The sequence below is a fragment of the Lolium rigidum genome, chromosome 7, assembly GCF_022539505.1.
Source record: "Lolium rigidum isolate FL_2022 chromosome 7, APGP_CSIRO_Lrig_0.1, whole genome shotgun sequence".
NCBI classification, from domain to species: Eukaryota; Viridiplantae; Streptophyta; class Magnoliopsida; order Poales; family Poaceae; genus Lolium; species Lolium rigidum.
Genome location: NC_061514.1, coordinates 202,605,375 through 202,614,087, shown reverse-complemented (window position 1 = coordinate 202,614,087; position 8,713 = coordinate 202,605,375).

The following is an 8,713-nucleotide window of genomic DNA, read 5'->3' as shown; positions in this document are numbered from 1 at the left end:
TGTTATCTACATGTTTTATGCACACTTTATATCATATTCGTGCATTTTCTCGGAACTAACCTATTAACAAGATGCCGAAGTGCCGCTGTCGTTTTCTCGCTGTTTTTGGTTTCGGAAATCCTAGTAAAGAAATATTCTCGAATTGGACGAAATAAAAGCCCGCAGGCCTATTTTCTCACGAAGCTTCCGAAGTCCGAAGGAGAGACGAAGAGGGGCCACGGGTGAGCCAAACCCCAGGGCGGCGCGGCCCCCCTTGGCCGCGCCGGCCCGTGGTGTGGGCCCCCGTGCCGCCTCTTGACTTGCCCTTCCGCCTACAAATAGCCTCCGTGACGAAACCCCCGCACCGAGAGCCACGATACGGAAAACATTACCGAGACGCCGTCGCCGCCGATCCCATCTCGGGGATCCCGGAGATCGCCTCCGCACCCTCGCCGGAGAGGGGAATCATCTCCCGGAGGACTCTACACCGCCATGGTCGCCTCCGGAGTGATGAGTGAGTAGTCTACCCCTCGGACTATGGGTCCATAGCAGTAGCTAGATGGTTGTCTTCTCCCCATTGTGCTATCATTGTCGGATCTTGTGAGCTGCCTATCATGATCAAGATCATCTATATGTAATTCTATATGTTGCGTTTGTTGGGATCCGATGAATAGAGAATACTTGTTATGTTGATTATCAAAGTTATGCTTATGTGTTGTTTATGATCTTGCATGCTCTCCGTTATTAGTAGATGCTTCCGGCCAAGTAGATGCTTTTAACTCCAAGAGGGAGTACTTATGCTCGATAGTGGGTTCATGCCTCGCATTGACACCGGGACAAAGGATGTAAAGTTCTAAGGTTGTGTTGTGTCGTTGCCACTAGGGATAAAACATTGATGCTATGTCTAAGGATGTAGTTGTTGATTACATTACGCACCATACTTAATGCAATTGTCTCGTTGCTTGCAACTTAATACCGGAGGGGGTTCGGATGATAACCTCGAAGGTGGACTTTTTAGGCATAGATGCAGCTGGATGGCGGTCTATGTACTTTGTCGTAATGCCCAATTAAATCTCACTATACTCATCATGATATGTATGTGCATTGTCATGCTCTCTTTATTTGTCAATTGCCCAACCGTAATTTGTTCACCCAACATGCCGTTCGTCTTATGGGAGAGACACCTCTAGTGAACCGTGGACCCCGGTCCAATTCTCTTTACCGAAATACAATCTACCGCAATACTTGTTTCTACCGTTTTCTCTCGCAAACAATCATCTTCCACACAATACGGTTAATCCTTTGTTACAGCAAGCTCGGTGAGATTGACAACCTCACCGTTTCGTTGGGGCAAAGTAGCTTGGTTGTGTTGTGCAGGTTCCACGTTGGCGCCGAATCTCCGGTGTTGCGCCGCACTACATCCCGCCGCCATCAACCTTCAACGTGCTTCTTGGCTCCTCCCGGTTCGATAAACCTTGGTTTCTTTCTCGAGGGAAAACTTGCTGCTGTGCTCATCATACCTTCCTCTTGGGGTTGCCCAACGAACGTGTGAAATACACGCCATCAAGCATATTTTCTCGGCGCCGTTGCCGGGAGATCAAGACACGCCGCAAGGGGAGTCTCCACTTCTCAATCTCTTTACTTTGTTTTTGTCTTGCTTTATTTTATTTACTACTTTGTTTGCTGCACTAAATCAAAACACAAAAAAATTAGTTGCTAGTTTTACTTTATTTGCTATCTTGTTTGCTATATCGAAAACACAAAAAAATTAGTTTACTTGCATTTACTTTATCTAGTTTGCTTTATTTACTATTGCTAAAATGGCCAACGCTGAAAATACTAAGTTGTGTGACTTCACAACCACAAATAATAATGATTTCTTATGCACACCTATTGCTCCACCTCGCTACTACAGCAGAATTCTTTGAAATTAAACCTCGCTTTATCGAATCTTGTCATGAACAATCAATTTTCTCGGTGTTAGTTCCGATGATGTCGCTGCCCATCTTAATAATTTTGTTGAACTATGCGAAATGCAAAAATATAAAGATGTAGATGGTGATATTATTAAACTAAAATTGTTCCCTTTCTCATTAAGAGGAAGAGCTAAAGATTGGTTGCTATCTCCGCCTAAGAATAGTATTGATTCATGGACTAAATGCAAGGATGCTTTTATTGGTAGATATTATCCCCTCGCTAAAATTATATCTTTGAGGAGTAGCATAATGAATTTTAAACAATTAGATACCGAACATGTTGCTCAAGCTTGGGAAAGAATGAAATCTCTCGGTTAAAAATTGCCCAACCCATGGACCGACTACTTGGATGATCATCCAAACCTTCTATGCAGGACTAAATTTTTCTTCGCGGAATTTATTGGATTCAGCTGCTGGAGGTACCTTTATGTCCATCACTCTTGGTGAAGCAACAAAGCTTCTTGATAATATGATGATCAACTACTCCGAATGGCACACTGGAAAGAGCTCCCCAAGGTAAGAAGGTAAATTTCGTTGAAGAAACCTCTTCCTTGAGTGATAAGGTTGATGCTATTATGTCTATGCTTGTGAATGATAGGACTAATGTTGATCCTAATAATGTTCCGTTAGCTTCATTGGTTGCACAAGAAGAACATGTTGATGTAAACTTCATTAAAAATAATAATTTCAACAACAATGCTTACCTGAACAATTCTAGTAATAACTATAGGCCATATCCTTATAATAATGGCAACGGCTATGGTAATTCTTATGGAAATTCTTACAACAATAATAGGAATTCACCCCCTGGACTTGAAGCCATGCTTAAAGAATTTATTAGTACACAAACCGCCTTTAACAAATCATGTTGAGGAAAAGCTCAATAAAATTGATATTCTTGTTTCTAGAGTTGATAGTCTTGCCTCCGATGTTGATCTTTTGAAATCGAAAGTTATGCCTAATAGGGATATTGAAAATAAAATTGTTACTACAGCAAATGCCATTCAAGTTAGAATTAATGAGAATATAAGATTAATGGCTGAACTGCGTGCTAGGTGGGATAGAGAAGAAAATGAAAAACTAGCTAAAGAGAAGAATATAGCTAAAGTTTGGACTATTACCACCACTAGTAATGCTAATGCTACACATGTTGCTGCACCTCCTACTCATACTAATAAAAGAATTGGTGTTAGCAATGTTTCCACTTCTAATGCAAAGCGCGAAAAGCTGCCCGAAACCGCTAAAACCGCCGAAACCGCTCGCGATAAAGCCGCTGAAATTTTTTCCAACATTGGGGATGATGATCCCATTGCTTTAGATTATAATGGTTTGAATTTTGATGATTGCCACATCTCTGAAGTTATAAAGTTCTTGCAAAAACTTGCTAAAAGTCCTAATGCTAGTGCTATAAATTTGGCTTTCACGCATCATATTACAAATGCTCTCATAAAAGCTAGAGAAGAGAAACTAGAGCGCGAAGCCTCTATTCCTAAAAAGCTAGAAGATGGTTGGGAGCCCATCATTAAGATGAAGGTTAAAGATTTTGATTGTAATGCTTTATGTGATCTTGGTGCAAGTATTTCTGTTATGCCTAAGAAAATTTATAATATGCTTGACTTGCCACCGCTGAAAAATTGTTATTTGGATGTTAATCTTGCTGATCATTCTACAAAGAAACCTTTGGGTAAAGTTGATAATGTTCGCATTACCGTTAACAATAACCTTGTTCCCGTTGATTTTGTTGTCTTGGATATTGAATGCAATGCATCTTGTCCAATTATATTGGGAAGACCTTTTCTTCGAACTCGTTGGTGCTATTATTGATATGAGGGAAGGAAATATAAAATATCAATTTCCTCTCAAGAAAGGTATGGAACACTTCCCTAGAAAGAGAATGAAGGTACCTTATGATTCTATCATTAGAACAAATTATGATGTTGATGCTTCATCTCTCGATGTTACTTGATACACACTTTCTGCGCCTAGCTGAAAGGCGTTAAAGAAAAGCGCTTATGGGAGACAACCCATGTTTTTACCTACAGTACTTTGTTTTTATTTTGTGTCTTGGAAGTTGTTTACTACTGTAGCAACCTCTCCTTATCTTAGTTTTGAGTTTTGTTGTGCCAAGTTAAGCCGTTGATAGAAAAGTAAGTACTAGATTTGGATTACTGCGCAGTTCCAGATTTCTTTGCTGTCACGAATCTGAGCCCACTGCCCTGCAGGAAGCTCAGAAAATTATGCCAATTTACGTGCATGATCCTCAGATATGTACGCAACTTTCATTCAATTTGAGCATTTTCATTTGAGCAAGTCTGGTGCCATTTTAAAATTCGTCAATACGAACTGTTCTGTTTTGACAGATTCTGCCTTTTATTTCGCATTGCCTCTTTCGCTATGTTGGATGAATTTCTTTGATCCACTAATGTCCAGTAGCATTATGCAATGTCCAGAAGTGTTAAGAATGAGTGTGTCACCTCTGAATATGTCAATTTATATTGTGCACTAACCCTCTAATGAGTTGTTTCGAGTTTGGTGTGGAGGAAGTTTTCAAGGATCAAGAGAGGAGTATGATGCAACATGATCAAGGAGAGTGAAAGCTCTAAGCTTGGGGATGCACCCGGTGGTTCACCCCTGCATATATCAAGAAGACTCAAGCGTCTAAGCTTGGGGATGCCCAAGGCATCCCCTTCTTCATCAACAAATTATCAGTGTTCCTCCCCCGAAACTACATTTTTATTCGGCCACATCTTATGTGCTTTTTCTTGGAGCGTCGGTTTGTTTTTGTTTTTGTTTTGTTTGAATAAAATGGATCCTAGCATTCACTTTATGGGAGAGATACACACTCCGCTGTAGCATATGGACAAATATGTCCTTGGTTTCTACTCATAGTATTCATGGCGAAGTTTCTCCTTCGTTAAATTGTTATATGGTTGGAATTGGAAAATGATACATGTAGTAATTGCTATAAATGTTTTGGGTAATGTGATACTTGGCAATTGTTGTGTTCATGTTTAAGCTCTTGCATCATATGCTTTGCACCCATTAATGAAGAAATACATAGAGCATGCTAAAATTTGGTTTGCATATTTGGTTTCTCTAAGGTCTAGATAATTTCTAGTTTTGAGTTTGAACAACAAGGAAGACGGTATAGAATATTATAATGCTTTCAATATGTCTTTTATGTGAGTTTTGCTGTACTAGTTCATCCTTGTGTTTGCCTCAAACAACCTTGCTAGCCTAAACCTTGTATCGAGAGGGAATACTTCTCATGCATCCAAAATACTTGAGCCAACCACTATGCCATTTGTGTCCACCATACCTACCTACTACATGGTATTTTCCAGCCATTCCAAAGTAAATTGCTTGAGTGCTACCTTTAAAATTCCATCATTCACCTTTGCAATATATAGCTCATGGGACAAATAGCTTAAAAACTATTGTAGTATTGAATATGTAATTATGCACTTTATCTCTTAATAAGTTGCTTGTTGTGCGATAACCATGTTTATCGGGGAACGCCATCAACTCATTGTTGAATTTCATGTGAGTTGCTATGCATGTTCGTCTTGTCCGAAGTAAGGGCGATCTACACTGAGTTGAATGGTTTGAGCATGCATATTGTGAGAGAAGAACATTGGGCCGCTAACTAAAGCCATGTTCCATGGTGGAAGTTTCAGTTTTGGACAAACATCCTCAAATCTCTAATGAGAAAAGAATTAATTGTTGTTGAATGCTTAAAGCATTAAAAGAGGAGTCCATTATCTCGTTGTCTATGTTGTCCCGGTATGGATGTCTAAGTTGAGAATAATCAAAAGCGAGAAATCCAAATGCGAGCTTTCTCCTTAGACCTTTGTACAGGCGGCATAGAGGTACCCCTTTGTGATACTTGGTTAAAGCATATGTATTGCGGTGATAATCCAGGTAGTCCAAGCTAATTAGGACAAGGTGCGAGCACTATTAGTACACTATGCATGAGGCTTGCAACTTATAAGATATAATTTACATGATGCATATGCTTTATTACTACCGTTGACAAAATTGTTTCATGTTTTCAAAATCAAAGCTCTAGCACAAATATAGCAATCGATGCTTTTCCTCTATGAGGACCATTCTCTTTACTTTTATGTTGAGTCAGTTCACCTATTTCTATCCACCTCAAGAAGCAAACACTTGTGTGAACTGTGCATTGATTCTTACATACTTGCTTATTGCACTTATTATATTACTCTATGTTGACAATATCCATGAGATATACATGTTACAAGTTGAAAGCAACCGCTGAAACTTAATCTTCTTTTGTGTTGCTTCAATACCTTTACTTTGAATTATTGCTTTATGAGTTAACTCTTATGCAAGACTTATTGATGCTTGTCTTGAAGTACTATTCATGAAAAGTCTTTGCTTTATGATTCACTTGTTTACTCATGTCATACACATTGTTTTGATCGCTGCATTCACTACATATGCTTTACAAATAGTATGATCAAGATTATGATGGCATGTCACTCCGTAAATTATCTTTGTTATCGTTTTACCCGCTTCGGGACGAGCGATAACTAAGCTTAGGGATGCCGATACGTCTCCAACGTATCGATAATTTCTTGTGTTCCATGCCACATTATTGATGTTATCTACATGTTTTATGCACACTTTATATCATATTCGTGCATTTTCTCGGAACTAACCTATTAACAAGATGCCGAAGTGCCGCTTGTCGTTTTCTCGCTGTTTTTGGTTTCGTAAATCCTAGTAAAGAAATATTCTCGGAATTGGACGAAATAAAAGCCCAGAGGCCTATTTTCTCACGAAGCTTCCGTAAGTCCGAAGGAGAGACGAAGAGGGGCCACGGGGAGCCAAACCCTAGGGCGGCGCGGCCCCCCTTGGCCGCGCCGGCCTATGGTGTGGGCCCCCGTGCCGCCTCTTGACTTGCCCTTCCGCCTACAAATAGCCTCCGTGACGAAACCCCCAGCACCGAGAGCCACGATACGGAAAACATTACCGAGACGCCGTCGCCGCCGATCCCATCTCGGGGATCCCGGAGATCGCTCTCCGGCACCCCGCCGGAGAGGGGAATCATCTCCCGGAGGACTCTACACCGCCATGGTCGCCTCCGGAGTGATGAGTGAGTAGTCTACCCCTGGACTATGGGTCCATAGCAGTAGCTAGATGGTTGTCTTCTCCCCATTGTGCTATCATTGTCGGATCTTGTGAGCTGCCTATCATGATCAAGATCATCTATATGTAATTCTATATGTTGCGTTTGTTGGGATCCGATGAATAGAGAATACTTGTTATGTTGATTATCAAAGTTATGCTTATGTGTTGTTTATGATCTTGCATGCTCTCCGTTATTAGTAGATGCTCTGGCCAAGTAGATGCTTTTAACTCCAAGAGGGAGTACTTATGCTCGATAGTGGGTTCATGCCCGCATTGACACCCGGGACGAGTGATGAAAGTTCTAAGGTTGTGTTGTGTTGTTGCCACTAGGGATAAAACATTGATGCTATGTCTAAGGATGTAGTTGTTGATTACATTACGCACCATACTTAATGCAATTGTCCGTTGCTTGCAACTTAATACCGGAGGGGTTCGGATGATAACTCGAAGGTGGACTTTTTAGGCATAGATGCAGTTGGATGGCGGTCTATGTACTTTGTCGTAATGCCCAATTAAATCTCACTATACTCATCATGATATGTATGTGCATTGTCATGCTCTCTTTATTTGTCAATTGCCCAACCGTAATTTGTTCACCCAACATGCTGTTCGTCTTATGGGAGAGACACCTCTAGTGAACTGTGGACCCCGGTCCAATTCTCTTTACTCGAAATACAATCTACCGCAATACTTGTTTCTACTCGTTTTCTTCGCAAACAATCATCTTCCACACAATACGGTTAATCCTTTGTTACAGCAAGCCGGTGAGATTGACAACCTCACTGTTTCGTTGGGGCAAAGTAGCTTGGTTGTGTTGTGCAGGTTCCACGTTGGCGCCGGAATCTCTGGTGTTGCGCCGCACTACATCCCGCCGCCATCAACCTTCAACGTGCTTCTTGGCTCCTCCCGGTTCGATAAACCTTGGTTTCTTTCTCGAGGGAAAACTTGCTGCTGTGCTCATCATACCTTCCTCTTGGGGTTGCCCAACGAACGTGTGAAATACACGCCATCGGTGCCACTGCTCAAGCAAGAACACCACGCAGGTGCTTGGGAGATATACTCTCCGAGCGAGTCGGCACGAAACACACGAATAGGCGTGGAATACCGAGTACGAACCATGGCTGCAAAACGCCGATAAATAGAAAGCACCTCGCTGCGAGAGTGCATAAGAAACAACCAGGTGTATCGCGAAAAATCATCAATAAACAAAATATAGTATCGATGACCCCCTTTCGAAGGGAAGGGAGCCGGACCCCAAACATCCGAATGCACTAAATCAAAAGGTCGCCGAGATACGGACGCACTAGTAGGATAGGGAAGCTGAATCGTTTGCCTAGCCTACAACCCCGACACGAATGTAAAGACACATCTCCCGAGACGGACCCCGGAAGACCACGACGAACTAATGACGATAAACGGGAGCCACGGAGGTGACCCAGCCCGATGATGCCACTCGCTGAAAAGATCCGAGTGACGTAAGCAGCAACCGCAGGAGAACCGCGAGATGAAGTGGTAGCAGAAGGAACGCGAAGCCGATCTAACTCCCGAGCCCCGGGGACTCAAGGCTGCGAGGGCCAGCTCCAACCAGGGCCTCGTGTACG